The sequence below is a fragment of the Rhamphochromis longiceps genome, linkage group LG12 (assembly GCF_057381845.1).
Source record: "Rhamphochromis longiceps isolate RC_006_pf linkage group LG12, R_longiceps_female_GT1.1, whole genome shotgun sequence".
NCBI classification, from domain to species: domain Eukaryota; kingdom Metazoa; phylum Chordata; class Actinopteri; order Cichliformes; family Cichlidae; genus Rhamphochromis; species Rhamphochromis longiceps.
In genome coordinates this window covers 34,692,048-34,700,369 of record NC_140568.1, presented here as the reverse complement: position 1 = coordinate 34,700,369, position 8,322 = coordinate 34,692,048, and the positions used below count along the sequence as shown (strand labels likewise).

The 8,322-nt window shown below is 38.3% G+C and overlaps 1 long non-coding RNA gene across 1 annotated transcript; it reads left to right on the top strand.

Annotated features, from left to right (window-relative positions):
* The first annotated feature begins 299 nt into the window (after positions 1-299).
* Positions 300-8,235, top strand: LOC146657707 (uncharacterized). Its single transcript, XR_014914094.1, has 3 exons — positions 300-2,695; positions 5,286-5,884; positions 8,097-8,235. It is a non-coding gene; the product is annotated as an uncharacterized LOC146657707 (long non-coding RNA).
* Positions 8,236-8,322: the final 87 nt, after the last annotated feature.

Sequence of the window (8,322 nt, the reverse complement as noted above, 5' to 3'; positions counted from 1 at the left end):
ATATTTAAATCCTTATGTATACATCGTGTAAAAACTATGTAGACAGCTCTCCCATTTTAAACAGGAATACTGTGGCATGTTTAAGAAATCAGAAGATGCATTATGTAGGTCCATAAATATCAAATTCTACTGGACGAGAACTTTCAGTAACTATTACCTGCTGGTAAATATATGATAAAGTGAATTATCCTTTCAAATCTGTATTTGCTTGATGTGTTAACAAGCAACAGGTTCATCATATCAATTAAAAATATGTCACAGATTATTCCCACTTACCCCCCGAAAAAGCATCTAAACCTTTAAAACTTTAACCCTTCAAATCTCAATATTTACAAAAAGGCATGCCAAATATTTAATCTCACTTTCCCAAAAATGACACAATATTTAGATTTTCATGTATAATTTAAGACAAGCCAACAACATTTCTACAGCGAGTGTTTTCTTAAAAGTGCAATAAACAGAGAGCACAGGGATGGTTGTATCTCAAAAATATGAGCGGGGAGAAATTCAAACAGGGAGTCTCTACTCCTTCCATGCCAGTCTGGGTGAGATCATGTTTCGGTATATCTTCAAATGGACATTCGAAATACCTGGACACATAAAAACTTCATCGCACACATATACGAGTGGGTAAGATGGATGAGTTAAAGTAGTGAATGGCAGCCCTCTGCTGAGATGAAGAGTGCTGGCAGCATGAGGAATGTCTGGGTGTGATCAGGAGACATTTCTGATTTGGCATGGTTAGCAAAACGTATGTTATGTCACCACCAGCACTGTTTATTACTCCTGTTGCTATAAAGGGCTGCGATACAGGCAGTACTTTAACTTTGGCTTCTATTTGGACTCCCGTTCAAACATAGGATATGGCAATCAGTGGTTTAGTAAACAAACACTATCTAAACCACGTACACAAACAGGATCAGGATTTAGATGCACAAAGTGTATTGTTTCTACACTAATTACATCTTGCAGGAAAACTTGGGACTCTTGAAAAGAAAAAAAAAACCTGAATTTGATATGTGGAAAAATTAAAGGTAGAACAAGGAAACTCATGTTAGTGTGTGTTTTGTTTTTGTCTTTCTCTTCCTGAGCTTTCTGTCTGTGTTCAGGGGACCATAGGTTATTTTGAAGAAAGAAAGTTGTTCTGCTTGTTATCCATTAAAGGGTATCCTGCATGACTGAGCCACCCACCACAGGAAATGGCAAAAAAAAAGACACTCTCATCACACCCGACTGTGTTTGAGCCTGCCCTCCTTCAACTTCCCTTCAGTTTTTCTGCTTGACATCCCAGTGTGCAAACACACAAATGTAACAGGAATGTCATGCCGATTAGGGTTTTCTACGCAATACTTTAAAAAAACATCCTGTGGAAAGCATATTTATACATAAACAGACCTTGTATTAGTGTAGTTATCATAGTTATACTCTAGATTGGTTACATTATTGTCCACAAGTCTTGAGACGTCACTCATTTCTTTATATTTTGCTTGGAAAATGGGTAAAGGTGCATACATAGAAATACAGTATATAAAGCAGAGTTTCAATTCTAACGAGCTTAAAAGTCAATATTAAAAGTATGACCAGCAAGTTCTTTAACACAGCCGGCACTTAGCTATCTGCAGGCTTCTTGAAGGACGTTCAAGGCTCTTCTTCTTTGCCAGCCTTTTCATTCTCTGTCAAGTTGATCCCACACTGCTTTAATAATGTTGAGGTCGAGGCTCCGAGGAGGCCAGTCCACAACTGATAGTGCTCCAGTGTGTGTGTTTTTTATCCAGATGTGCTTTAGTTGCATTGGCAGTGTTTGGGAACATTGCCATACTGAAAAATTAGGCGGTTTCCAATCAGACCCTTTTCAAATAATACTGCGTGGTGGACAAAAAGCAACCTTTTTCTTTCTGCATTCATAATTCCATCAATTTTGACAACATCCACAACTGGCCTCAAAACATGACAGACACTTCATCGTGATTTACAGATGGCTGCAGACACTCATGTTGTGTCTCTCTCTTGACCTCTTCTGTTCACACTGACAGAAATGTGATCCAAAAATGTCAAAATGTCATCACTCCGTAAGGCCTGTTTTCATTGAGATTCAGTCCAGTTCTTGAGTAATTTGGCATTCCTCAACCTTTTCTCCAGCTCCATCTTGCTTAGTTATTCGAATCATTTCTGATGAGGATTCAATAAACAGTAGACTGATCAACTGAAGGCCCAGAAGCACCTCTCAGGCCCTGCGTCATATCTTTGCTGCTAATCTCTTTTGCTTGAAAGCATTTTAAAACAAAAGAGAACAGACCAATTCAGGAAATAACACCGCCAACTGTGAGAGGGTTTGAAGAGGTTAAAGGTCGTAGGGGTTAGGGATCATTAAGGGCAGCTGTGGGCTGACAGGGTGAGACGAAAGCAGCAGAAGCAGTGCAGGAAATAAAGGTTTTAAGGTGATGATATTTGTACTGTTGAGTTTGTGTAAAAAGTTTGTATAGGACTGTGGATCACGATCTGCTCACAGCATGACGGAGAGACTAAGTCTCTGGCTGTCCAGAGGATTGTCAAAGACAGAGAAGGAACAGGAGTAAAAACAGCTGGTGCTCCTTTTTTATGGATTTTGATGAATGTGCAGATTTCTGAGAGTTTATTTAAAGAAAGGACACGAGCAGGTGAAACAAAAGGAACTACTTATGGGATCAACCAGCATGTAAGTAATTAATGAAACGACATTTTGTTGTTCTATAGGTTGTCATTGTTAGAAAGACAAACTACTCAGGTGTGCCGTGGCACTAGATAAAAAGTCTGATTAACCAAAGTAATTAGAGTTTGCTAGGATCAGGAATGCCTATACATCAAGCGGACCAATAAATGAATGGAGAAAGCCAACACAACCAGAGCCAGTGGTATTTGTGTACATGTCAGCAGATAAGAAAGAAGTATGAGTGCAGAAATGTCAAACACACTAAAAATTGTGCAGTTAGCAATGTTTATGTGTGTTACTGATATGTGTATGTAACAGATTATGTGAATTAAAGTTTATTAAAGGATTAGCGAGCCCTTGTTATGGCAAAACTGAAACACTACGCTTAAACATAAAAGTTGTATGGAGTTTTTAAATGTAGATCATAACAGCGTATCATAAAAGTCAGAAAATACTGTATCAGCCCCCCCCCACCCCTCTCCCACCACCCACATCATTACTCCACCGACATCCCACAAAGCCCCACTAAGCAGCTCAGTCCTGTTGAGGCAACAGTACTGTTTGTGTGAAGCCTTGAAAAATCTCTTCTGCACATTTACACATTGACTGTATGGTCCTGCCTTTGGGGAGTTGTTTTCCTCAGTGTGTGTGTGTGTGTGTCTGGTCTGTAACGTGCCACATTCCTCGTATGCAGAGCAGCGTAAAGGGCAGTGGCCCCACTTCACCAGAGGTGCAAGAGGGGGGTGGTGGAGAGCAAAGTGATTGATGGCTGAGGGGGAGAAGGCCAAAAGGGTGGATGTGCCGCGGGAACATCCAGTGAGCAGATCTCGTTATTTGCAATGTTGTCACGTCTCCATCCTTGTAACAACATATAAATAACAATGTATAAATGTATAACAAACAACAGAGAAAGGTGCTAGCAATTTATAATAAAGCCCATGATGTATTGTGTAATTTCCTGGAAATTACCATCTGGTTTTTCTGAATTAGGGCGCAGTTTACAGCAGCTTCAAATAGTGATTTAGTTGCACAGCAGAACAAGGAGGGTAAAAACAGCAGGTTTCAAAAAGATAGAAGAAACAAATTATACTGTAAATATTTTAGTAACTTTGGGGTATTTTTTTACTTTCTTATAAGGCTTATATTATTGAGTAACCTAACCTGCCCAGCTTACATTGTAATTAAACAAATACATACATATTTAGAGAACTGAATTTTTTGTGCGAATGAAAATCAGAGCAACTGAAATGATTAAAATTAGACAATTTAAATTCAAATATAAGTCATTTTAATTCAATATCAGGTGGCACCAAACATGTTTAATTACAATGCAAAACTATGAGGTCAGGCAACTCAGTGATACACCCCATGCCCCTAAAAGTGCAGTGTAATTACAGTGCAAGAAAAGAGGTGTTGATGGAGGCTACTTGTTAATACAGCCCGGTCCCCAAAACGTACTGTGGAATTATAATGCAACATGAGGATGTTATACTACTTGAAAATATAACACGAGCAGCAAAAATGTGTCTGTAATTACAATGTAATGTAGGACGTTAGGCTACTTTATAATAAAGTCTGCATGTTTTTAATATATCCTGTGTAAATACAATGTAAAATAGGGTGGTTAGACTACTCTATGTTACAATTCAATTCATGCCCCTAATAATACTTTGTAATTATTTTTCAAGTTGGGGAGGTTGGGCTACGCAGAAATAAGGTCTTCAAACTTACAATCCTGAGTAATTACAGTGTAAAACTGGAAGGTTAAATTACTCAGTAATACAGCCTGGAACCCTATAAATGCAGTATAATTACAGTGTAACACAGAGAAACCTTCTTTCCTCTAAAACACCTCGAAGTTGATAATTACGGGATATACTTATATGTACTTATAATGTGCCCATTTTCTTCAAAAACAACATTACTTTTCAAAATGTAAATTCAGTTTTTGTGGTTGAATTTCAATGCAGACACGCATCAGGACTGCCTGTAATATGGACATCAAAATAATATATAATTATAATGAGATGGGGGAGTTTATGCTTCCTAATATTATTGTAAAAAAATGATAAAACATACCACAAATTTACAGGCTACTTAAAGATACATCAAATATAATTAGTTTATTTTAAAAAATAAACATACAATGGTTCCTGTCTTCTTCTCATCTTCTACTGCATCTAAAGATAATTATTTTTTGGTAGAAAAAAAAATTATAGGTAGTCTTACATGGAAATATTTTTGGAAATTTTTGTTCCACTAAAACGTACAGGTCTTCTTTAAACACGTTAATTACCCAGCAATAAAGAAAGAAAGAAAGAAACTCAATGACAGCGGTGGAAGCAGAAAGGCTGCTGAATTTATGATAATTACATCTCTTAAAATAAACTACTCTGCTTCCTCAGTTACAGTTTGTAACATTATTTCTTCTGGATAACATCACTCTGCTGTGACTGTAAACAGTGTCATTATGGATGTAAGTAATTCTCAGCCAGCCTAGGGAAAACAGCATGACTCGCAGATACTGAGTTAAACCAAGGTGATGTGCACGCCCTCCTGACAATACCACTGTTTGCCTTAACATCCTCCACTGCAGCATGTTTCCGGCCCGCTGCTGCCACTCACTCCGGATTTTCCTGCAAAACCACCCAAACTCCCTTCACGCTGAAGTTCATGATCTTATCCTGATCCAGGGGTGATAGGGATCTAAATCACCCTGCTGGGAGCAGCTCAGGCCTTTCCCTTCCAGTGAGTCTCAAGGGCGGCAGCAAGTCCCCACCAGGGGGCCTGGCCTACATTCCCAAGTGTGGGCCAAGGCTGTGCTCTCACCTTTGCCCCACATGAGCGGGCTGAGCTCAGGAGAAGATGTGAAGTTTAGTGGACCTCAATGCTTTAACTGGAAATCATAGAAATACAGTAAGAAGAGTTTTGGTGGAACCACAAGTTGTGCGTCAGCAAAACAAAAGACTGGATTAAGATGAAAAGACTGTTATCGGTTTGGATTCCTTTCTCTACCCCTTTCACTGACCACTGCCAACAGCAAACACTTTGCCAAGTCTTTGTTTCATGATACAAGACTTATGACTTCCTTATAACGCCTGGATTTTTCCAAACTGATCCCAGCAGTTTTGCAGCCCCCTGCCTCCTGCCTGCAGCTGGATGGATAACCTTCCACAAGAGGGTTTTAAAAATGCGGTAATTCCTTCAAATATGAGTGAAGTTTAAATAGCCTAGGAGTGGAAAAGGGTTCCTTAGGTAAAGCCTCAAGTCATGCACCCCAACAAACTCACTAACACTTAATAACAAGCTAATGGTGGTTTCTGCTGACTGTGTGGTGGCAGATCGTGAAAAACTGACCTTATCTACTGCTGATGTTTTCAGGACTTCAACCTGAAGCTTTTCATAATCATTCATATCCAAACTTTAGCAGAAAAGCTAAAGTTTGGATAGCCAGCAGACTTGGGCTGTAACCACAAGTACTGCAGGACGTGCTTGTTGATTCTAGTAATCTGTGAGGTTTGCTACATTCAAAGGATTTATTGGGCTTTTGCATAGCAAGTAATCTAAAATCCACTATATCCACCTTGTAATAAAAAGGTTGCTGGGCATGCAGGTTCTTTTTAATTTGCTCCATCTCCCTCAGAAACCATTTATATGAAAAGATTTAAAAGTGATTAAACTAATACATATTTTAAATACAAAAAGCAGAAATTTCAAATATGAAAACATAAATGTATTCATTAACATTTACTTTTAGAGTTTTTCATTAAATATAATATTGTCCCTGAAACAGTAACTACTGCAGAAAAGGTTCAACTGTGCCGACTCAAGCAACATATGATACGTGACTGCATCAGATGTTAGACATTTAAAAGTGAGTTGCAGCGTTTTTTCAGTTCATTGCGGTTTGTGGCCCTTTGTTTATGCACAGCTCTCACAGGTCTTACTGTGGCAGTTTGAGGTCTGGACTTTAGCCAAACCATTGCAACCTTCATTCTTTGATTTTCAGACATTCTGTTGTACAGTTGCTGCTGTGCTTGGGCTCATTGTGCCGTTTCATGACTCAGTTTGTGCCAAGCTTTAGCTGTTACACAGATGACCTCACATTTGACTTCAGAGTATGCAGGTATACAGAGAAGTTCATGGTTGACTCAGTGCCTGCCAGGTGCCCAGGTCCTGTGGATGCACAATAAGGCCAAATCATCACCCCTCCACCACTGTGCTCGACAGTTGGTACGAGTTGATTGTGCTAATATTATGTTTGGTTGTCTCCCAACATGGCCCTGTGCATGTTTGCAGTACAGCCAAACATCTTCACTTTGCTCTTACCTGTCCAAAGGACATTGTTGCACAAGTCTTTGCAAACCTAAGTCTTCCTGCCATCATTCTTTCCAGAAAGCAGGCTTTCTCCTGCACATCTTTTCAAACAAACCATTCTTGTTCAGTCTTTTTTTAATTGTACTGTCTTGACAATTTTCCTCTTGTTAAAGCTTCTCACCTGGCCATATAACCCATCTCAGACTATTGGGCTTCTCATTCCTGATGTTTTACCTGAATGCTGCAGACCATCAAACTAATGCATCTCTGCTTATAAAGGTGTGCACAGTTAGGTATTAAAGTGCATTTGATTAGGGGCACCTGGCTGCTCCTATGGAAGCATTAACAGTAATACAGTAATACAGTAATACAGTAATACGTAAAAAGTTTCACATACGATTTGAAAGTCTTTAAATGTGTAGTTTGAGTTAAATAACCACAAAATACTGCAATAGTAGAATTTGTTATTAGTTGGTACATCTTTTTTTTTTTTTAACAATAATTGCCGTATTAAAGTTGTCATTATTTCCAGAGTTTCTTACTGTTAAATATTTGCCTGCGCTTTATTCTGACACAAACATTTTGCTTTTTTTTAAAAAACTCTTGTTTCCTCTGTTTATGCAGTGTACAAACTCACCCAACTGTTGTAATATAACAAACTCTTATTAATATTAAAAATAAATAATGCAATGTACTGTCTGTTGACAGTCAAGTGAAAGTAAATGCTTCTTTCACTGAGAAGTGAGCATAAATAGCCCGAGTCCTTGTATGTGTACTTGAACGTTAAAGCTGATTCTAAATACCAATATACCCGTCAGTCTCTGTATATACTACAACTACAATATGGCAACTAAGGACACCTTTATGGGTTCTCATTTAAAATTATGCCTTGAGTTATTTAAAGCATGACTCGCAGATACTGAGTTAAACCAAGGTGATGTGCACGCCCTCCTGACAATACCACTGTTTACCTTAACATCCTCCACTGCAGCAAATATGAGACTAAAAACTATTTTGGTATTCAAAACTGCCATTCTGCAAAATTTACACAAAAACTTACCTCACGTAATTTTTTTGTTTATCTTCTCAGGAAAAAGAAAGCAAAGCCGGCCAGGCTTTGAGATAAACAGCTGACTTCTCTCAGGCCGCAGTGAAGCCAAGACATGCTAAAAGTTCAACAAATGACACGTGAAGAATGTGGGATTTTCTGGTCATACATTAGACAAGGTAAAAAATATTAAATACTGCAAGAGTATAAAAAAAAAAAAGAAGTTAATAATGCCTGATCATATAAAAATAAAAAAAGGCATAAAAAT